This window comes from Equus przewalskii, chromosome 21 (assembly GCF_037783145.1).
Source record: "Equus przewalskii isolate Varuska chromosome 21, EquPr2, whole genome shotgun sequence".
In the NCBI taxonomy this organism is placed as follows: Eukaryota; Metazoa; Chordata; class Mammalia; order Perissodactyla; family Equidae; genus Equus; species Equus przewalskii.
The window spans coordinates 40,587,494-40,611,770 of NC_091851.1; the positions used below are offsets into that span (position 1 = coordinate 40,587,494).

At 42.3% G+C, this 24,277-nt stretch overlaps 1 protein-coding gene across 8 annotated transcripts in view; it reads left to right on the forward strand.

Annotated features, from left to right (window-relative positions):
• The window catches only part of TSHZ2 (teashirt zinc finger homeobox 2), a 439,178-nt gene that overhangs the window by 169,818 nt on the left and 245,083 nt on the right, over positions 1-24,277 (forward strand). The gene's annotated exons all lie outside the window — the stretch shown is intronic.

Here is a 24,277-nt window from a genome sequence, read left to right on the forward strand (position 1 = left end):
AACACTCCTTGAATGAATGATTTTAAAAATCTTGGGCACGCCCAGTGGCGCAGCAGTTAAGTGTTCATGTTCCGCTTCGGCAGCCCGGGGTTCACTGGTTCGGATCCCGGGAGCGGACATGGCACCGCTTGGCAAGCTATGCTGTGGTAGGCGTCCCACATATAAAGTAGAGGAAGATGGGCACGGATGTTAGCTCAGGGCCAGTCTTCCTCAGCAAAAAGAGGAGGATTGGCAGCAGATGTTAGCTCAGGGCTAATCTTCCTCAAAAATAAATAAATAAATAAATTAAATAAATAATAAAAAATAAAAATCAGGAGTTAAAAAAAGCACACTTAAGGGGCTAAAGTCAGTAAGTTGCCCAAATATGAGTTGTTGTTATGGCTTTAGTCTTACAGTGAGTACTGAAAGTAAATTTATTCATCTTACAAATATTTATTGAATGTCTACACCATACTAAGTCGGTACTTGTGATAACAACAGCAGATCCCATGCTGAGCAAAATCTCACACTTCCTGCCAGAACTGAGCTCACACTCTGGTGATAGAGACAGATATTCATCAAATAATGATAAAATGAGGGGCTGGCCCCGTGGCCGAGTGGTTAAGTTCGCGTGCTCTGCTGCAGGCGGCCCAGTGTTTCGTTAGTTCGAATCCTGGGCGCGGACATGGCACTGCTCATCAGACCACGCTGAGGCAGCGTCCCACATGCCACAACTAGAAGAACCCACAATGAAGAATACACAACTATGTACCGGGGGGCTTTGGGGAGAAAAAGGAAAAAATAAAATCTTTAAAAAAAAAAATAATGATAAAATGAAACCTGTGCAGAGGACTATGGAGTAAAGGATGTAATGTTCATAAGAACACAGAGTGGGGGGTTGACAAGTCAGGAAAGTTGGAGTGGCTTTCCTGGGGATATGATGTTCGAGGTGAGAACTGAAGGGTGAGTGGATAAAGAAGAGAAGGAAGACTATCATCCCAGGAGGAAGGGCCAGCATATGCAAAGGCCCAGTTGTAGGAGGGAGCATGATGGGCACCAGGAAATTCAAAGCAAGGTGCTTATGTGTCTGGAGAACAGTCAGGGGGCCATGTGAGAGAGGAGTGGAGGGGCAGGTGTTTCTGACCATCCTGGACTCAGAAGCCCGTGTCAAAAGTTACTCTCTCTTAAGAAAGTGGGCAAGAATAAAAGGGCTGAAGGGACTGATACCTTCTTAGGAGGTGACCTTTCATCTTCATGGGTCCAGGAGTTGGCATCAAATCCCTTATGGCTGTGCCAGGTCCAGTCATTAGCTGTGCAAAGTATCACTGTTCCGTATCCTGTAATCATCTCTGACTTTGAATTCAGATATTCACAGTACTGCTGGAGCCACGTAAAGCGTGCACAAGTACAGTATTTAAGATAGACATTTTTAGTTTCCCTTTCCTAGACTAACCATCTTGCAAACTCCATCTCTGGAAACACTTTTATCACACTCACCATGGGGCTGTCTCCTTTAAATTCGTCTCTTCATCCATTGCTTCTCTACCCTTAATCTATTTCTTTGTAAAGTGCTAACAAACCAGGCAAAAATTTCTACTAATCTGAAAGCAGATCGGCAACAAGATCTAAGAATAAAGCCATGAAAACATTAACAAATACATTTGGGCTTGTGGTTGAAGAGGGAAAGAAAGAACAAAATATCTTTTCAAGAAAATTGCTATTTGAGTCCATTAGACTTCTCTGATTGCAAGCAAAGGAAACCAATTCTGGTTATTTTCAACAAAAAAAGGAGGTCATGGAAGGCTTCCTGATGAGCAGTATTTGACTCAAGAGCTCAATATTGAGAAAGAATCAGCCAGACAAATGTCTGAGGAAAGAGTGTTTTAGGAAGAGGAATGGTAAGTGCAAAGGCCCTGAAGTGGGAGCAAGAGAGGTATACCAGAAAGATGGAGAGAAGACCAGTGGCCTGGAATATGGTGAATATGAGGGAGGGCAGCCAGAGACTGGTCAAATAGCTCATGGTAAGGAGTTCTGATTTCATTTTCTCTAATGGGAAATTACTATAGAATTTTAAGCAGATGAGTGATATTGAGTTATGGTAGAAAAAGGTCACATTTTAATAAGCAATTATTGTGTCTTGGGCACTGTGTACCCACCTTGAGCCATCTCCTTTCATCTTCACAACTTAATGAACAGGTACAATTATTATCATTTCTCAGATGAGTAAACTGAAGGAGATAAAGCGGCTTGTCTAGAGTCATGGGGAGCACATGGCAGAGCCAGACCGCAACCCGGGTCGTCCGCCTCCAGCTCCTGGCTCAAAACACCCAATAGATGCTAATTTTTGTTGCTGTTGTTTATTATGCTTATTTTTTAACACCTTCAAGAGTGTTTTGTCTACTGCGTTATTCTTTTCTGTTCAATTTTATAAATAAAAAAGCTTTGTCTCAAAATCGTAACTGAAGGAAAGAATAATAAACGCATAGTTTTCCCTGAAGAACTACACGGACACCCAGCTCGGAAAAATTTGGCTGGGGGCCGAGGGAGGACTGGCCGCAGCATTATTTTGGGTTCAGCCATCCTCTTTGTGAGAAACTGGAATGTTCTTTGGACAAAGGATCAAAGACAGGCTTATTCCTCTCTGGGTTGAGATGTGGCCCACTCGCCTCCTCTTTTTATCTTTCCTGGTAACTCTGCTTCAGTTTCTCTGATGGTAAAGAGATGAGATCAGCCACTGGGGGATCGGTCGATGGAATCAAGTTTCAGTAATCAAAAAGTTACGTCAGGTGCTAAGCGCGGGTTACCCTCCGTTGCCAGTGTCAGCGTGGGACTTGACTGCAGGGCCATCAATCCTGGCTCCCTCGCCCTTGTAGATGTTAAAATATAGGGTGCTCTGGGAATTTGGCAGGAAGGTGCGTGGGAGGGAGGGAGCTGAGCTCCGGGAAGGAGGGGGGATGGCGGAGATTTAGATTCTAATGATCTTAGCTAGCACATTCGAACTATTAACTGCGGGGACATCAGCTGATTGCTTGCTTTAGAAAAAAAGAAAAAAGGAAGATAAAAAAGTGGATTTCAGAGTTGGAAGGGGATTTAAAATGACCTTCGTCAGTTATGAATATAGCACCTGCGTATTCTTAACTGGATTTCTTTTTTCAATTAAATGACATTTATTGAGTGTTCCCATCATAAAAATTGTAAAAGATGTTCACTGGAAAATAGTGAGAGAATATAGGAAAAAAATTACTCCATCGTTCTACCGTTAAGAGAGAGCTGTGGTGGAGATCCATTCTGTCTGTCTGCCTCTCTTGAAGCCAATCTCTGTTTAGTGTTTCAAAGGTTGGCTACATTGTATAGTTGATTTTCGTGATAAGCAGCCTCCAAGATGGCCCCAAGGATCCCCGCCTCCTGGGATCCCTGCCCTTGTGTGATGGCCTCCCCTTGACAGTGGATGGACTTACTGATTCCCCTCTAATCAAGAGAATATGGCAAGCATGTTGAGAGGTCACTTCCAACATGAGGTTATAAAAAGATTGTGCCTTCCATCTGAGGTGCTCCTCGATGCTCGAGCTCTCCGCCTGCTTTTGAGTCATTCACACTGCGGGGAAGCCAGGAGCTATGTTTCGAGTAATCCCATAGAGAAGCCCACGTGGTGTGGTGAGGAACTGAGGGTGGCACCCCAATAGCCCGCCAACAATCACTTGCCAAAAACCACGTGAGCCAGTTTAGAAGTGGATGATGCAGCTGCAGATGTGAGAGGCCTGCAGCCCCGGCAATGGCTTACCTGCAAACGTGTGAGAGACCCTGAGCCAGGGCCACTCAGCTAAGCCACTTCCAGGCTCCTGAACCACAGAAACTCTGAGATGGTAAATGTTGTCATTAGCTGTTGAATTGGGGGGTAATTTGTTACATAGCAATGGATAACTAATAAAATTTTATACTCTAACTATTTTCCCATTTAATTCTATCTTAAGTACCTTACCAACTTGTTACATTCTATTTGTAACAATCACGTTTATGCAACATCAAATATGTGTACCACTGTTTATTTAATCATTCTTTATTATAGGACATTTACTTTGTTTTAAATCTTTCGCTCTTATAAACACCACTGTGGTGAACATCTTTTTAGGTAGGGCTTCTTCTGAGTTTTTACCTCTTATCTCGAAATAGATTGGAATTAGTAAGGGTTACAAATCAGCTTGGATTAGTGGCTCAAAGGGTGAGAATTTTTTATTTCTCTAGATTCTTATTACATAACTGCTTACTAGGGATAAATCAATACAAATGTCTCTTATTTGATTATTGGTAATATGATGGGCAAAGTATTTCATTGTTTTACAGATACTAAGATACTAAAAGAAAGAGACCATTTCCACAATCGACTTCTTAAGGAAACAGAACTTATGTAAGGATCGGAATACTGAGATGAGCAGCTAAATGTTCCTCTGAAGCAGTGCTGTCCAACAGAACTTTCCGTGATGACGCAAGTGTTCTTTATCCGCTCTACTCTAGGAAGCACTGGCCTCCTGTGGCTATTGAGTGCTTGAAATGTGGCTAGTGTGACTGACAACCCGAGAGTTTTATTTTATTTCAGTTCAAATAGCCGTATGGGGTTAATGACTACTATATTGGACTAGATAGTCTGAAGGGTTAAATGAAGGGTTAGCCTTCTATCAGAAGAAAGAAGTTGAAATTTGAGACACTAAAGTTTTCACCCACCCAATAATGTCCCCTCTTCCATCTTCGCTGCCTTAAATAGAATTCCCTGTGGGGCTGAGATTTAAACCATAGTAACATCATTTCCCTATGGTCTTGAGTAAAACAAGTATATGTTGCCTGCCATGTGAGGACAAGGCTGGGGGGATCTATCATCATTGCAGTGGGATACAAGAGGCCTTGACTGATGGTTACGTAATCACCCTTTCCATTTAATCCCTGCTTCTTCTCTCTAACTTCCCTACCTAACGTGGTCTCCCAAACAATAAGAATTGTTGCAGAGGCTGGAATGGATGCATGGATGGACAGGTGGATGGATGGAGGGATGGATGGATGGATGGATGGATGGACCTTATAATAATAGCTAACACTCACAGTGTACCTAATAATTGTCAGAATTTGGGGCCAAGGCTTTCCTTGTAGCATTTCATTTTCATTCTGTCCCCATAATATCCCCAAAAGGAGGATGCCCTTAATTTTTCCTGTTTGACAGATGAGGAAACTGAGGAAATAGCTAGTAAATGGCACAGCCCATATTTGAACCACGTCTGTCCGCCTTCAAGCCTTGTCCTTCGCCCCAATTCTCCCTCACACCATAAAGCCGTGAACTGTTAACACCATGCATTATTTATGCCTTGTCACACTGTCATGTTGGTGGTTGAAATTTTTCTCCCTCAGGTAGCTACGGATGCTAGGCGGGAAATGCTGGAAACTGACAGGCATCCCAATTCTCTCCAAAAAGTGGCTCTTTCATTTTTCATTGCTGACCAACTTCTAATGTGTCAGTGGTATACTAATGTGGTTAACTGTTTGCCTGGGGCAGAAAAATAAAGCTTCTGGCATGCAATTAAAACCTCGTCTTGCCCAATTTGGCAACTAATGGGATCAGCAAGAATGGAGGCTGCCTAGTTAAGGCGTAGTTTGTATCTCAGATCCATTTCATGGGGCAAGTGACATAGTGGCAGAGTGGAGCTGCCTGATGGTTCAATTTGGAACTTAATTAGGTGGTCCTCAAAGCCACCCTTGACTGCCCATGTGTGTTCACACGCAGGCTCCCACACAACTGTGATTGCCAGCCCTTGCAGGGATGCATAGATGCTGAGTCTCTCTCTGATTGGCCCACACAGCTTTCAATCATCCCGCACTCTGGCCCAAAAATGGAAATGCATCATGAATATGCCAGTTTCAGATGGTGGTGTGTGTTTAGTGGTCTCATTCCCAAATCTGAGGACTTATTCTACCGTAATTGGAAATTGATACAAGGTAAAGGTGTAATAAAAGCTAGAAGTCTCTGCCCTTTGAGGATGTTGCTAACAGCTTAGAGTCCATGCTAGTGGTCCCTGTCCCTGGTTTTGTTATTAAAAGAGGTATTGGGACAGTCTTAACAACTGCTGTTGATAAAGTTAGTTTTAGTTCACTTTATTCAAGAAGTGTTTATTGAAAACCGACTATGTGTGAAACACTCTGTGTTGCATGCATCCATCATATAAGATAAATTCCCTGCCTGCCTGCAGCTGACATCAGGGATGGGATAAAAACAATAGACGAGTAAGTAAATATGTGACTAAGATCCTTTCAGATGGTAATAAGTATTATAAAGTAGATAAAATTGGTAGTGTAATAGCAAATGACTAGGAATGGGAACAACGCCAGGGACAATGGTCAAAGAAAGGTGACGTTTAGGGCAAGATTAGAATGCTGAGAAGGAATCAGGCATACAAAAACTCTAAAGAAAGAAGGAAGAACATTCAAACAGAGAGAACAGCAAGTGCAAAGGTCCTGGGGTGAGAAGAGTTGGTTTTGTTCTTTCTGGAACAGAAAGATGGTGGCTAGAGAACAGTGAGTACAAAAAGTAGTGGGAAGTTGAGGGCAGAGGTCAGAAGAGGCTAAATCGCATATGACTGTGCACTCCATGGAGGAGAGTTTTTATCACGTGTCAGTAAATATACACTTTACATTTACTGTGTCCTGGCACCCAAGTGAGCACTTTATATACATTCTGATTCCCACTTGAAAGATATGAAGTGGACATTATTTTCTCCATACAGATGTAGATACTGGCCCTCAGGCAGGTTTAATAGTTGACTAAAACCACGCAGGTAGGAAGTGGGAAGATTTGTGTTTGACCCCAAAGCTTGCTCTCCCAGCCATCAGACTGTCCTGCTTCTTAGACCTTGAGACCAGCCTTTGTATCATGGCAGAGAATATTAGGGAACAATTTCTTTGCTGTGTTTGTGTGTTTAATAAGGGCCTTCTTGGTGTTTCTCAAATCATGTCAACTGGATGGCATTTTAATTCGTAAATCTCTTAATCACTGCATTCTAAAATTGTCCTCGGCAGACAGCGTGTATGTTTGAGTGAGAGGAACAAGAGGCGAGAAGGTGGCCGAGGCTTTGCAGCATTCTCTCAATGCCGCTCTCACTGGGTAGGCTGCTACACTGCCCAAAAGGATGCAGAGGGGTTGTGAAGTTATGACATTACAAGTGTGACTTTTGCCAGGTCTGGCGACAGCAACACCAACATTTGAATGCAGAAGACAAAGTTGAACATGTGAATGACCAGGTCCTTCAAGCTGTTTCTTCATGCTCAGGTGACAAAAAGCCCTTGGAACATTTCTGTTTCTCGTTCTGACAATCGGGCAGAAAGTGGCAGAACAGTCAGCTTGCTAGGAATGGGCAGTCTCATTGTTTGACTGTAGGTCTTAGCTGGTCCCAGAGGGCCACTGTCCTTCTGGACGTAATGGGTTTGTGATTATGTCCAGAAGACAATCAAACATTAGTCCCCAAGATCAAGCATACTTTGGATTTGGTTAGTCTGGAGTTTCTCAGCCTTGGGCCTTTGACAATTTGGGCTGCGTAATTCTTTGCTGCGGAGGCTGGCCTGTGCATTGTAGGATGTTTAGCGTCTATCCCCTAGATGCCAGTAGCACCCCACCCCCAAGCCGTGACAGCCAAAAATGTCTCCAGACATTGCCAAATGTCCTCTGGGGGCAAAATGTCCCCCTCCCCATTTGAGAATCACTGGTAATTCAAATAGTCTGATTTACTGAGAACGGAATTAATTCTTGGTTTAACTTCAAAAGAGCAAAAATACACTTAAATATACCAATGCTGAAGCTAAAAATAGCATCCATGGCTACTTAAAGACGTTACTTTAGGAAAAACTTAGAACACATTGGAAAAATTGATTGAATTTGTATGGCTTCGATGACATACTCTGGAAGATGTTTTTGTTTTTTTCTCTCCTTATATTTGTTAGGATAATTAAGGTAGCTGCTTTAACAACCCAAAAATCTCAGTGATCCAACACAGGAAATGTTTATTTTTCATGCACACAATGTCTTATGCTGCTCTCCCCCAACTGGTGGACCTTATTTACAGGATAGCTGTGCTATCTGGAACATCTGGATTTTGGCTTCCAAAGTCCCTGAAGATGTAATCACTTCTGTCCACATCCCATTGGTCAGAATTTAGGTCACATGGTCCCCAACGAAACTACAAGGGAAACTGGGAAATGTAGTCTTCCTGCGAGAACAGGAAGAGGAAGCAGGATTTAGCAAACATAACATTACCTCTGCCACAATCCCAGATATCAGATTTCTAGCTTATTGAATAGTGATAATATCCTATTTATTTGTTGCTTCCAGATGTCTGAACTACAAATAAACAATGTTTATTACAGCGCAGTCTTCTCAAATATGCTTAGCATCAGAATTGCAAAGACTCCCATCCGTTTTGCTTTTAGAGATCTATGAATAGGCTTTAAGAATCTGTGAGTTTGCCTGCCCCGGGTAACTATGATGGATGTGCATCTTGGACTTATTGGTCTCAGACCCCAGTAGTCTTCATTTCTACTGCACCCCATTAGGGTAAGATATTTAGAGTTGGTTGTCATTTCTGGACTTTCTTAAAAACAAAAACTGTATTGTTGTGTCAGCTGATTTTGGCTCTTCCTTCAACTTCTGGTAAACTCTACAAGCCCTGATTATATCAGCTCCTGGCTTCTTGATACCACTGCACCCCACCTCCAAGCTGCCACATTTCCTGGACCAAGGCTCTACATTACACAGTAGTTTCTTATGAAATGCAAATCTGTTGTTTTTAATCCTTTGCCTAAACCCATCAATGGCTTCCCAATGTCCTGGGGTCAAGTCCAAATGTTTTCTCATCTGCCTAAAACACCCTTTTTCTGACTCTCTTTTCAACTACATTTCCAAGGCTAGCATGGTCCCTGGCACACAGTAGGCCTTTCAAACTGTTGACTGAATGAGTTTGTAGGATGCACTGAGTTGTGCATGGATGTAAATATAAACTTATCAAAAGTGTTAGCTATAACTCCCTTCCCCTTTTTAAACAGAAATTAGTTTATGTCAGTTCTCCACAGTGTCAAGAACTCAAGTCTTAAAAATAGTTTCTATTTTCATGGGAACTTACACATCACTTAATAAATTTTGCACATGTGCATATTCACATATGTGCTTATATATACGTTGTATATTATATTTATATAAAGGTGCTCATATGTATAGTTATATATCCACTGTACAATATACATACTTAAATATACTTAGTGAATGTATGTATGTACAAGTGTATATATTCACATAGATGCTCGTTTTCTTTCTGATCGTCATACCACGAATGCTCTAACTACTGTTTGTAAGACAGGTGTGAAGACTGGGGCTTGCAGAGGAAAATTGACTCGAGCAGAGTCGCGCAGCTAGTGACCGCAGAGCTAGGTTTGCATGGAGATCTCCCCAGTCCCAGTGTCTTTCTAGTACACTGCCTTTTCAAAGCTACGCTGCTTCTAATTTCATGCTAACATTTATATCGTAAACAAAGTCACTGTTTCTCATAAATAAGCAAACGAAATTGACATCTAGGTGAAAAAGCGGAAGACTGCAGCCTGTCTCTACTGTGTTGTGATTCTGGAAGATTTCTGACCATCTTCTCTTAGGATATGGTTTTGTATTTTCTAGCAAGCATATGCCAAAATTTGATCCCTCTTTATTAAGAGTTTGGCGTTTTTTTCTTTTTTATATTTAAATGGAAACAAAATGTGGTCAAGCCAGCAGATTTGCTCAAGATCTGCTTACACATTTGGAGAAAACATGTGTTTTCCTTCCTTGCAAGATTGGCTGACCATTCTCTCTCTCTCTCTGTCTCCCTCTCTCTCCTCTCTATATGGGCCCGGGTTTCTCAACCTTGACCTTATTGGGCTCAATTATTCCCTGTTGTGGGTGCTCTCCTATGCCTCGCAAGATATTTAGCAGCATCCCTGATCTCTCCCCACCTCATGTGCATAGCATCCCCTTCCCTGAGTTGAGACAATCAGAAAATGTCTCCAGACATTGCCAAACGTACCAATTGAAAACCCTGGTATCTATGGTGTTTAAAAGGTTTCTGATCAAATAATGGTGAGATTCATGCTACTGAAATAGGAGACCTTTATATAACTAAAGAATGTTGGTTTAGCTTCCTCAAGGTGGAGGACACTGGTTGTCAGAATCTGGGGGGTGGGGAGGGGGGTGGCTTGGCTCTAACCACGCCAAACACACCTCTCTCTGGCTTTCCTTTCTCTAGTCTCAAATTCTGACACCTTTCATGAAGATTCTCTCAAAAAAGAGGGGAAGATAATAAAAAAAGAAAAGTTAAAAAAAAACACATGTAGTTTCAAAATTACATGGCCATACAGTCTGCCCAGCTAATAGAATTATGCGCCGCAGCTTAAATTTAGACATTGAGTTTCATCTCTTACTTAAATGTATCTGTGTGTTTTAATAGGAACATTCAGCTTTGCTTTTATTAATGCAAAAACATTAAGGCACCAGCCCTCAATCCGAAAGCCTTAAAGGGCTGTTTCCAACAGAACCTGTCATAAAATGTGCTCTCAAGCGTGTCCCCTTTAAGAGACTCCAGAATTAAATGTTCCCGTATGTGAATTTTATTTTGTACAGCACATTTGCTTTATGGCTACAATTAAGCTAGATGTGCCGATAACAATGTCTGTTTTCCATTTTAAATCGCACATTTCAGACAGTGTGCATTGTTTTATTATCTAATCCACATGCTTTTAATTGCAATTATGGTCCCTTATGAGTCCCCTGGGAGGGCATGATTGCAATTAAAAATGTAATTTAAATGTTAATTAATTACATTCATTTTCTAAACTGGGAAAATTTCATTTATTATTTTCATGTGTTGTGCACTTATCCTAAATGCATTACCTTCTAAATGTTTTTTTTTCTAAATTAAGTGTTATGTTTATAAAACAGGGTATTTAATATCCTTTAAAATTTTTGTGAGGGTGTTTGTACAAATTATTACTTTAAATTAATTGGTTCTGAGCTATATGCAAGAGCTATATGTTCTATATAGAATAAAAATAATTTTGTTGATTTTTCTCAGGCCAAAACATGGCATCAAAATATATATTTTCCTCATTTATTTTCTGATAGACTTTGATATGGAGAGGAAACTTCGGACTTTTTTTATTACTATCATTATTTTTTTTAAACAAAGAGAGAAAGGTATTGTCACGACAAATGATACAGATCATTAATATGAAAAGGGTTTTCCCTCCAGATGAAAATTGCAATCTAAGGAAGAAATTCATAGTTAGATTAATAAGTCATCTTGCCGCATATAAATAAATAAAGGGGGGAAAAAGGACCACAAAGATATGAAGCCTTAAAAGTCATTGTAATTTTCCAGAAAAAAAGTGATTGTTTTTTGCATACCTCAGTTTATCTGGCCAGGTCTATCAATTTTCTGTTTATCTTAGTTTACCTAGAATAAGAAAGTCATCTTAGAAATGAACAATTATAAAGAAACATCTCTGCTTTAAACTCTGAACCATATCAATTTGGTTAGTTTTAGTGAATTAAAGTGTATGTCCCAAGGGGACAAGAATTTAAGTGTTTTTCTCAGCTCAATTCCAAGTATATGCTACATGCAATCAATTAATAAAAGCCTTTTGAAGATTTTTTTCTTTTGGTTTCTTCTCCAATTTGCCAAACCTTTCTTTAGCCCTTTTATTTTAAAAATGCAGGCTATGTCTGAATTCTGAATTGTTTTTTTTCTTAGGTTCAAAATATTCAAAAGGTATCTTAGGAAAATTCTAGTCAGTCAACAGTTTTTATCTAGTACCCACTAAACTATAGGTTACTCTGGGTAGTTGAGGAAGAAATAAGAGTCAAAAGAACAAATTCAGGTTCTAATATGCTCGGCAAATATCTGTGGGGTCTTTAGTCTGGGGTCAAGGCTTGAATAATTTATAAAATTTATTTTGTGCCTCCTCTCGGCCAGATTATGTTGTTAAATCCTCACGAGAATCCTGTGAGGTGAGTGCTATCGTAATCTCTATTTAACCAAGGGGGAAACTGAGGCATGGAACATTCCAGTAACTTGCCAAGGCTCCACAGAGAGAAAGAGGCAGAGTCAGAAGCTGTGCCCTGGAAGGCTGACCCTGGACTTAATATTCCATCCCATTCTCTTAATCAGAGCATGAGGAAACACCGACCAGGCTGTGCAAGTTACAAGGGAGGAGCCCACATAGCCAGTAGAGAGAGTAGCGGGAGCCGGCTCTGCAATCAGACACCATGGCCTTGAAGCCACTTGGCGTCTGTGTCACCTCCGGTGAATTCCCTCCCCTGTGAGCCTCGACTTCCTCTTCCATGCAATGGCGTAATAACAGTGAGTGTCTCACACGGTGTTGCACGGATTCCGTGAGCCGGCGTCCCTGGAGCGGTGAGCACCGCGCCTGGCACATGGAAGTCTAAACTCTAGCTGTGACTGTTAGTAACTAGGGCCTCTGCCTTCAAGAAGCCTGTAGTCTGGTGGAAAACGGGAGTAAACGATGAAGAGCAAAAGTGAATGGCTTTAACCAAATAAAATAAAGCAAAATAAAATCACTTAAGCGTCCAAGAGCAGAAGATTGGCCAAATAAACTATGGCACAGCCGTAGATAGAATGCTAGGTAGATTAAGAAAATACTACAGCAGATGCATATGTTCTGATAGAGACCAAGCTTCTGAACTTATTGTTAAGTGGAAAAAAACAACATGCCGAACATTTGTGGAATGGAGGAGGGGTGGATGGACAGGTAAGTGGGTAAGTAGATAGAGACCGTTTTTGTAAATATATGAGCATGTTCTGGAGAGATGCACAAGAGACTATAAACAGTGATTGTTTGAGGCTTGGAATTGCCAGGAGCAGATTGTGTGGAAGGCAGAGTTAGGATTTTATTTTTTTGCTTTTTGCTTTATACCTTTCTATATAGTGTGCTTTCCCCCCCGAAAAGTTGATGTGGTACTTGTAAGTAAAACTTCAAATTACACACCCACCACTACACACACACACACACTCATACATATCTGTGAGAATAGGGTCCCCACCACAAGGCAAATTCAGGACAGAAGAGGGAGAATGCGAGGGAGCAGCATCTCAGGATGCTGGAGCCAGGCGCGGCTTGATCCTTGTCCACGTGTTTTAATAACTTCAAAAACAACCATTACAAGATGGTGGCATAAAAGCTCCGGCAGTTTTTATTAAAATTGCAGCCAGTAGGCTGGGGTGCTGACGGTCTGGGCTCGTTCTCAAGTTCCTCCTCTGCTAGCTGCGTGCCCGGAGCTCTCCTTCACCTGCAGGATGAGGATGTAATTCTTGCCTCAGTGGGTTGTCCTAAGCTCTGAGTTAGCCTGGCCCTCAAAGATTAGCTACCACCATGCACACCTTTGGGACAACCTCAGGCTCCTTCTCCTTCAGGAAATCTGAAATGGAATTTGCGGAGGTTGAAGTTTAAGGAGGGCATTCTTAGAGGAACGTATAGACAGATCCAGACTAATACTGCAGCTATAGTCTGGGTTCCAAACAAAATGACATGGTGATAGGAAAGTGAGAAGAAGGAAGAAGGAAAATGGAATAATGGCAGAAGAAAAATGAGAAGGATGGTCAGGAAATTGCATAGCATCCATTTCTAAGGATCTGAATGGAGAATGTTCTTTTGTGTCTTTTTTTTTTTAACAAATGTCTTTTCATCGATAAGCTTTCTTTTGCTGATCTTTAGAATCAAGCATAGTAATAGTGGCTTGCAGATGATTCTTGCCTGTGGAATAGTGACCTGGACTTTTTCCTCTGCCTTGGCCCTCGGTGGCTTTGGTGTGACGCTCAACAGTCAGAAGTAAACCGAGGCGGTGGGGAAGGTGTCTCCCTATTCTAATGTTAATCACTTTCTTTAAAGAAGCGTGGTCTTATTTCCGGAGCTACTTCATTATCTTGGCTGGTTCTCACAAAGCCCTGTGAGGGAAGGCAGGTCAGCTTCTCACCCCTGCCCCACAGGTGAACAACTGAGGCAGGGCTGGGGTAGTGGGAGTGGCTGCTCCAGGCCACGCAGTGAATCAGGAATTAGTACAGGATGAGAAATTCTGTCAGCCCATTCCAATTCCTTAAATTCACATCCGTGGTTGCTGTCTGTGGACTTGATTGGAGGGTGTCCCACAGATGGACTTCCTCCACCTGCGAATACATTCATTCTGCTGATGTTTATTGAGCATGTGTAGTGTACCAGCTGCTTGTCCAGATGAGGGGCAGTGAACGTGACAGGGCCCTCTTCTCATGGAGATTGTTTTCTAGCAAGGGAGATCCAGAGGGAAAAAAATTGTGAATAAACAAGGTAACTTCAGATTATTACACATGCTATGAAAGACACACACACACACACACACACAAACTCTTTAATTCCAATATCTGGCGCTTTAGACAGAGTTAAATTCTCCTCTTGTTTTTTGCTCTTTCACTCACAAAGTATTTGACCACAGGTGGGTTATCTGCTACCATTGGTTGTTACTCTTTGACCAGAGATCACTTTTTCAACTTCCAGGCTTTTCTCTCTCCATCTCTTCTTCCAACTTTCCTCCCGTTCTCTCTCCCTCTTTCACCTTTCTCCCCCTCCTTTCTTTAGCTTCTTCCTTAAAGGCCTTCCTTAAAGGCCTCTTAGGCTGCCACAGTTCCTTTTCCTCACTCATGAAAGTCATTGGATCCCTGTCGCCAGCAGGTGTCAGAGGGACAGACCTACAAAGCTCTTGGGAGGAGTTGGCTTCTGAGCTTAGTTGCCCCAATCCCCAGTGCAGGGAGCCAGCGAGCAGGTTTCTCAAAGCCTTTCTAATTGGAGGTTGCCGGGGAGCGTGGTTGTGATGAAAAACCAAGCGAGACTTCCACTTGACTGAGAGCTCCCTTCCAACCCATGCGCCCTTCCTACAACACGGATTACTGTCATTGGCGACCACTACCAGGATCAAACTCCCAAATTATTTCACAGGGCTTAAGTCAAGGCAACGGCATAGTCACCATTTAATCAACATTGTTATCTCAAAATTATATTTTTATTTAGGAGTGTATTGCTTTACGCATTTTTGTAGCCCACCTGCCTCACAATGGGAAAGAGGATACCAGAAGCAGTTACACGGAATAGCTCTATTGTCACCCAGCATGGCTTCTGAGTTCGTTGTAGGTTGAGACTGCGGTAGTGACGTGAGGATGAAGAGTTAGAATAAACCGTTGGTGAAGGGCTTAGTCAAGTGTGTCGCAAATTTTAATTTGCACATGCATCACCTGGGGATCTCGCTGGGATGCAGATTCTGGTTCGGCAATCTGGGTGTGGCCTGCGAGTCTACGTGTCCAGGGAGCTTCTGGTGGTGCAGATGCTGCTTGTCTTTGGCCCACGCTTCGAGAAGCAAAGCTTTAGACTTGATGCTTCACTCCAGTTCTGCCCCTCAGGGCTACATTATGACTACATTGATGCAAAGACAAAGGTACTAATCTCTTGTATTTAAACACATTCTTCTATCTCAAAGTTCATTTTTTTCTTCTGATTTTAAGAGGAATGAAAAAATTTTCATGAGTCCCTGAGTATTGTGGTTCCCACGCACTGTCCCTACAGTGCCCAACATAGACGTTGGCCCTGCTGTCCCTTACTGATATTGTGCCAAAATTCTCTGAGCCTCTATTTTTTCACCTGTAAAATGGGGATCATAGGACTCGCCCCACTGTTTTGTGCCTTTGCACAGTGCCTGGGCATAATAGACACTCTGGAATTGTTAGCTTTTGTTACTAAAAGTTGCCCGACTCCTGATGACTGTCATTGTCTCATGACCTATTCAAAGTCAGATTCTACATACATTATGGCTCCTCTCTTAAAGCTCTGCTTGATATGTCCTACTGGTTACATGACCTGGATAATTTCCATAAATTAACCTCTTTTACCTTCCATTTCTGTGCTACCCTGCTGTTCCCCTTCTAGAAGGGCCCCATCATCTTTGGATGAAGCAGACAGCAATGCCACGCTAACTTCTGCCGTGACACTCGGATCCTCCCGTGAATGCTCAGGCATTCATTTGCAGCTTGCTCTCTAAACTCATCATTTCGATAGGAAGGCAATACAGCCCCTGATGGATCTTGAATTAGCTGTCGATTTCTCTGCCTGTCACTCAGAGATGCAGAAGGAACCATAGGGCTAATCGCATAAGGCATCACCATCGCTGTTTTCTTGTTCTTTTGTTTCTTTTAGCTCCTGACTCCTCTTGTTTTTAGCTTGCTCAATTCTAAGACTCTGTCCATTGAAAGGCACACCAGAGACTTAGCAAAAGCTTTGTTTGGGGGTGGGGGTGGGATGAGAGGTGGGGAAGAGTCCTAGTATATTAATTGTACACACAAATTGCAAATTGCACCCCAATTGCATGTGAAAATTAAAATAAAGTGGTTTCAGAGTGGAGGAAATGCAGTCATATTTTATGAGGTTTGATAAAATCCCCTGGTCGCATTAAGGTGATAGACATCACTAGATCATCAGCCTCACTTTGTTAGAAAATAAAGCAAAATGACACTTAATTTTCCTTTGTAATATTTTTTGATACCTCCAAATAGTTACAGCATCCAGGCACCCAATGCTAGATACAAAATTTGCTATGAAGTTGGATTTTCAAGGTATACTGTAGTTTTATTTCCTCCTACAAGAATTCCTGTTACATGTGCTCTTTGAATTAATAATTTCAGATCATAAGTTTTCCTAGGCACTTTGCATAGCAATTCAAAGTGTTCATTCATTAAAAGCATGAGCTGAGCATTTAATATGAATTTTAGAAAGAGGAGACAAGTCAAAATCTTGCCAGCTGGTCAGACTGTTTTCTACTTGGTTCATCTTCATCATCATCCTCGATCTCTCTCTTTGATGTATTTCCTGATCTCAGTGCTTTTATTGATGGAAATGCTGACGCTTTTTTATTACAAGAGTATCTGTTTCCTCAAAAGGAATTTCCGTTTGAACATCTTTTTTTCATTCGTCCAAGTAATTCTTCCAAATTTACTCACACCACTTCCAACCCTGGTCTCCACTGCCAACCTCAATTAGAAAACGGAAACTGGGTGGAGGAATTTTCAAGCCTCTAGATGGGAAATGTGGAAAATATTTAGAAATATTCACCAAGCTTTACATCTAGTCATCATTACTTAACCACATGTGCTGCATCAGACATTTTTGTCTAACAGAAAGTACACAAGCAGACATGTCTGAAGAGCTGTGATGACAAAGAATCCAGCCATATCACAGGTGAGACATTAGGTGACAAATTGTCTGGATGGCTGGCAAAGTTTCTGACTGTCCCAGAAGTTGAAGGACCACCTGAGTGGGCTTTCAGAATAGACAGACCCCTGATTATGAATATCTGGACTCTCATCTCTTCTCTCCCCTGGTTTTTGTGTGACCCGTCACCACAGTGTAGGCTGCCTTTCCTGTTAAACATCTCTCCTTTACAGCAGCACTGCGCATGTATCTGCAGAGCCATTGGCATGTCCACACGAACACCTGATAAATTTTAAGTTCAAATGAAATCATACTGGGGGCCAGAGAAGATAAATGCCAGTTTTTTTCATCGTCAAGGTAACGATAACAGATTCACTGGAATTTACATAGCACCCAAGTCGATTTACATGCTTATTTACTCTGTTGTTCTCTTTTAAAAAAATGGAGTTACCCTAGCAACTGTAATATCACATGATGTTCAGACTAACCGTAATAGAAACACCTTCTGAAAAGAAAATACACATTTCACCAGATGCATCTTATAGATGCATAAACTGTCATTTATAGAATTTTGATCCATTTTAGAAATGATTGGGTGAGGTTCATGCGGCACTGAGTATTTTTCCCGTTAATTATTTCACTGGCTTCAGAGATGCTATAATGAAAGGTAGAGGCTGAGAGAGAGGGGGAAGGGTTTGGACCCTCTACAGAGCCTGTTGATAGAACTGGATGCTGTATCTCGTTAGCGCATCAGCTGAAAGAGCACATTACCGAATCTCATCTTTCATGATACTTTTGCATATGGGTAGAATTTATTACTTCATTCAAACTTTGTTCTAATTTTAAGAATGATGGCATTTTCCCCGGGGGGATGGTTTGCTTTGTCTAAAGTGGAATATTCTGAGGGAGCCACCCTAAAGTAGAAGAAACCACGAAGAAATTGAGAAGGCTTGGTCACTGTCTGCCCATTTGGGTCTCATTCAAGCTTTAGAAATTAATTTGCTTAAGCATGGGGTAAAATATAGCTTTGCTCAGGGATCACACCAGGCAGCTGTTGCTGATGTTGGTGTAGTCTGGCCTGCTCAGGATAAATGAAGCAACGAAGGAGAACCCCATAGTTCCAAAAACTCGTGTAAGAAGGTCCACAATTGCCAATGTCCTTCTCCTGCACTCTGCTGAAATTTGTTTGATTTGCAATGAAGAGCTGCCTTGCTGGGTCAGACATGTGGCTTGTAGGAATCAATGTTTTGATCTTGTAGAAAACAGAAATGAGATTCCATACTCCCATATTCCAACTCTCCACTAGCTGCCCACGGCCCTTAGCTCAAACCCCAACTACTCACCTGTAGGAGCCGACCTCTGACTGCTCCCTGTCCTCATTTCCTCGGCTCCCCCAAGACACCTAGCCCCTCTCACCTTCCCTTTTCTCACGAGCCCTCCCAGCTTTGCTGCCTCTGTGTCTTTGCACTTAGCTTTATCTTGACTTATCCTCCATTATCTTCGCATCACTAAATCATCATCTGCTCAGAGGGGCCTGCCCTGACCACCCTAAGCAAAGAGCCCCTTCCCCAAACTTGTCTTGTCTTTTTCACAGCTTCAGTGACTCTCTGAAATGCTTGTTTCTTGTCTGTTTCCCCGACACCATGGGTAGGGTCTGTGCTTTTCTTCTGCGCCACTATCCCAGCTCCAAGAATGCGCCTGGTATGGAATCGCTGCTCTGTACATATTGACTCTATAAATGAAAGACTGAAAGAAGGTCTGAATGAATTCTGTTTCTAACTGATCAGGGGAAAGAAATAGAAGCTCAGCGTCTCTCTTGAAAACAGACAACGTTGGGAAGAAAGAGAGGTCTGGAAAGGTGCACTGAGCTTGCAGAGGCAGAACAGACCTTTGACAAATGGGAAGCCCTGAGAAGTGAGGAGTGGAGGTCACTGCTTGTATTTAGAAATTGACACCTTTCTTAAGACAGCCAGTGGTGCTGACCACAGATACCAAATTGAGTAAGACGTGGTTAAAACAAAAACTGCATGGAAGTAGGTGAAGAAGTGATGGCTACAACACATGGACCTCAACTCTTTCACTTTGAACTTGATGTTATTGGGAAATTATGCATCAGTCACTCCATATTGCCTCACTGAAGGCCTACTGTGTGCCACATAGTATGTGTGACCTTTTCTTCCTTCCTTCCTCTCTCCCTGTCTTCCTTCTTTCAATATTTAGTAAGCCCCTACTGTGGCTCAAACATGTTTTTAGGGGCTTCATTCATTTATTTGTTCATTCATTCATCCATTTAAGAAATATGTGTTAAGTACTCTGATCCAGGCTGTTAATGCAGAAGTGACAAGGCGGGCAGTGCTGGCCTGCATGGTGTTCCCAGTCTGAACAGATATTAAGCAAATTGTTGCAAATAATTCACTAAATACTTATTTAATGGGATTAAGTGAATTAAATTGACTAAATTAGTTAATTTAACAATTAGTAATAATTAATTAAAATGGCGCACCTTTTGCCAAGGAGTTTCTCTCACTTCTGGTGATTCAAGGCTCCTTTTCCCTTTTTAAACGTGTTCAGAGTAAAAAGCAACCAAGTCAGGATGAACAACCAAGAGGGTTTTCCATCAACCTTCGTCCCCAGGTGGTTTGAATAGGAGAGTCTCTGTCTGCTGTCTCTCTCTCTGAAGAGGGATGGAGCCTGTGTGTGTTCAAGGTGCAATGCCCCCAAATGTGGCCATAAAGCATACTTACTGACATTTAATGAAGTTGCCTCATGCCTGCTTCCCGATTCCCAGCTAAGATGGAACTTTAAACCCCTCCTGAGTCAAGACAAGCGGGCTGTTCCCCCACCTCTCCTTGGACTTGGCGCAGTGAGCAAGAGGCACACAAGCACAAATTTCACGCTGATCTTTCACCGTTACTCAGAGAACAGTGTGTACTGGGTTCCTGGCGGCTGAGGGACGTGGCCCTGCCCCTGGCTGGGTGACAGCAGACTGACTCCATCAGGGCATTCTCCCGACTGGCCCGTTTCCACCCTTTGTATACGGTGAAAACGTTTAAAGGATATTGCAGGAAAGGTTCTCGAGATATGTGTTTCCCTAGTAAACATTTCAGGTTTCCCAAGGCACGAGGGCTTCTTTGAAAATTGATTGGAAAAGCAGACGGATGTGGTGCCCAAGAATTTCCATGGATGTGGCAACATCCTCTGCACCCCTGAGTAAAGTTGGTACACTGAAGTCGACATCCATATTGGCCTGACCCATCCCCTCCACCTGTGATCTTTAGAGTAACCCGAACACAGAGCAGTTGGAAATCAAAGTCTCATTTGTCAAAGGAGGGCGCCCTCAGGGATTTGGGGGGTTTGCAAAAGTGCTTTCTTCAATTGTAGGAGATGATTCTACTTGACAGGATTTAAGACTTTGAGCTGTGTATGAGCAGATTCCTCATAAGCAACCACACACATGCTCGCACGCACGCACACACACACTCAGCTCCTTCACATGTTTCTCACAGAAAAATGATCACATACCAGCTATCAGCCATTTCTTGGCCGTGCAGAATAAGACGCTCCACTGATCAATGCCTGACCTGCCTGGAACTCGATTTCCTCAAGTTAAAACCACGGCCTCTGTCTTGTATCTTGAGGCAATGCAAGGTATCATCTTTCTAAATTTCTATTTTCACAAAGCAGAGGGGTGAGTGTAGCCAGCGTGTGTCAATCATTTGAGGGAAATGCAGATGTGACAGAAGGCCACTCTGCTGACTTCATCCACCTCGAGGAATGCTTTGGGCGTGTGCATGGCTCCAGTCTCCCTCGTAGGCCTCGGAGTGTTAGCCTAAGAAAGATGAAGGCAGTCCTTGCTGGCGATACAACTGCTCGCTACCTTCTCTGGAAGACATGGAATGCCAATGCCAAACAGTCAGTTCCTCCTCGCTCCCTTCACCTACTGAATGGGTCAACACACCTTCAACTTGTTCTATTTGCCTCTCTGTTGCACCCTTTTTTTCTCCTTCTGGCCCACCACAGTACAACACAGCATTGTCAAATAAGTCGTATATCTATCTGTCCTCCCTTTACTTCACCCCATCCCAAGCACCAAGATCGGCTGGCCCTTATAGAATGTGAAACGTTTTATGCATTAGATTCCACCACCAGAATTGACTGGGCACCTACCATGAGCCATCACCCTGTGTTACGTCTCTGTGAACAAAACCAGAATCAGTCCAGTTCCTGGGATGAATGTATTTGACTTACTCTTTCTGAATTTTAAGATATCTTCATGTCAATGTTTTTCAGAGGTCAATACTTGTTTTTTCGAGCATTTTATCCCTTTAAAAAAATAACCTTTTTAAAAAGTGACAGGAGCGAAACGTGAATTGTAAAACATTAGAAAACAGAGACAAACAAAAATAAGAAAAGAAGCACATCTTATTTTCAATCACACAGAGATTACTACTATTGTAGGTGAATTTCCAGAACATTCTCTGTGCCTATATGTATATTTAAATAAAATGATATCATAATGTACATGCTATTATATAACATACTGTTTTCAGTCAATAATATCTATTTTTCATTTCAACGATTTTTATCTTTTTAATACCCAGACCATATGCATATTTTTCCAGTTGCACAAAAATGTTCTTTTTAGCTGAGTTGATCAAACTACTATGAAATCCAGGACCACATGTTGTATCCAGTTGTTTGGCCCCATACATTTCTTTTTAATCTAACATGGTCCCTTTATTATGACCTGGAACTGTAGAAGAGATTGGGCCAAGTGTCCTGAAGAGTGACTTCCTCCTGAATTTGTCTGAGAGTTTCTCGTTGTCGTGTAGCTTGCTCTTCTGTCCCCTGTAGAAGTGACACATAAAACCCCATGGATTCCAAATGGACTTGTTTTTACCAGAACACCCTGGAGATGTAGGCTCTGTTGCAATATGTCTGAAGACACATCATCTTTTTGCCCCAAAATTAGTGATGCCGAAAATAGCCCCTGAACTAAGATGATGGCAGTGTGATTGCTGCATTTTACGGGTCTGCTTACACCCTAGCAACTAGAAAGTAATCTTTATGGCTTTACTTTCTCACTAAATGGATGTCCAGTTCCCCATCAACCATCCACTTAATGGTTTTAACACTAATTAGTAATCCTTTACCTGAAGCAGTAATTTAATTAAGGGTTTTTAAATGATATATTTCTACATCTATCATCGGAGTACAATCATTTGATTGACTCTCCATGTTTATTTCTTCATTACGGCTCTTATGACTCAGGGTGGATAATGGTCCAAATTGAACATTACCACGAATGGTGCCATCCTAGGACCTGGCACTTGGGTGGGTTTCCCACCAATGTAAAGAGGACTTTGTTCAGCTCTCTTGTCACATTATCTTAATGTCCCCCCCTCCACAGTGACCACCATTGATTTGACTACTCCCTATCACACACTCTTATTAACTTATTCATATTTTCCTTTGATTTAAGCTGGTGGTGTGCTACAGCCAGCTTGAACTATCTAGCTAGAGCCGATGGCATATGTCTCTTTGTAACTCCCTTAGTGGTCTCCTGAAATTTGCCATGGCACAAGTATTTACACCATGGAAATTGGCAAATGCTACAATTTAGAACTTTTTTTTTTTTTGGAGAGCTGAGTATTACACATTCACCAGCCCACCACTGCTTTAAGTTATCGATTTTCAAACCTGGCTCAAAATCAGAATTGCCTGAAGGATTTTCTATAATACAAATTTCAAAACCCCACCTCAAACGTACTGAATCAGAAACTCTAGGCTAGAAGCTCTGCAGATCTGTGTCTTGGATAAAATCCTACAGGAAATTGTTTGAGGATTCGAGGATGGCTAGTCAGGTGGCCAGCTCTAGGAAGAACGCCCAGCATCTGTGCTCCAATGCATTTCACTTTTCCTGAGGGTTCCTGGGTCACCATCCTCACCGCCTGCATTGTTTGGGGGGAGGGACGTCAAACCAAGGGAGCCCCATTATTGAAGATGGGTTCTCTCCACCTGCCTGCACTCATCCATCCCACCACCTTTCTTCACTGTCACCGCCTTTGCTCTCAGTCTTTTATCCCACTTCCAAGTCATTCTCTCTCTGGCATCCACCTAAATTCAGCCACACGGGGGAGGGAGGCAGGAGCGGCGTATTAACAATCTTCCCTCAGCCGTCACTCAGTGGTGGGTCACTTCTTTGCAATCTAAACATGAAAGACTGCCCCCTTTTAGAGGCGGAGTGTGGGCAGTGTAGGGTTTTGAAAAAAACATTTTGGGGCCAGATCGAGAGAAACCCTAGAGCATAATGTCCCTAATTGCATGCTTGCCATTTGTCACTGAGCCTGGTAGTTCCAGGGGCCCCTGCCTTTGTGTGCATGTAGCCAAAATGAGTTTTAAGCTGCAGAGGGAGCTACCTCATCAATTTCCTTGGCCTGAGCCTCTTAGCATCCGATATAGCATAGATACAGGACGGTGATAATGGTTTGACACTCGCCACACGTCTCGGGGCTACACAGCGCCGGTGAAAAAAATGTCACACCCAAATGAGTATTGTTGGCCTCAAGTTCCAACACAACACCAAGAAAACACCGCAGTATTATGAGAATTTCTGTTCCCTCTGTCGATATTTTCAAGATGGTTCTTACTTCTGAGCAGGTATCGATTGTGTATAGGTTAGGCCCTCCAGTGCCATTTGTCATTTCTGATATGATATCGTGTTATCGTTTAAAGCCGTAATGGGAGAGGCGTCTGTGCTTAAAGCACACCGGTGTCTCGAGCTTTGATAAATGGCTGGATGGTCTTTGTTTCTGCAGCAGTGAGCAGTTGGCTGGCTATTTGCTTTACCTTTTATCCAAGAATAACTGTGTGATGGGTTCTGGAAGCGAGCAGCATCATTTTGTCAGATGTGGTTCACGGCGAGCCGGGTGGTCCTAGCAGAACAGCTGTGGGATTTTAGCACCCGACAGGATGTTAGCGGAGGGCCTGTGTAAATCTGAAACAA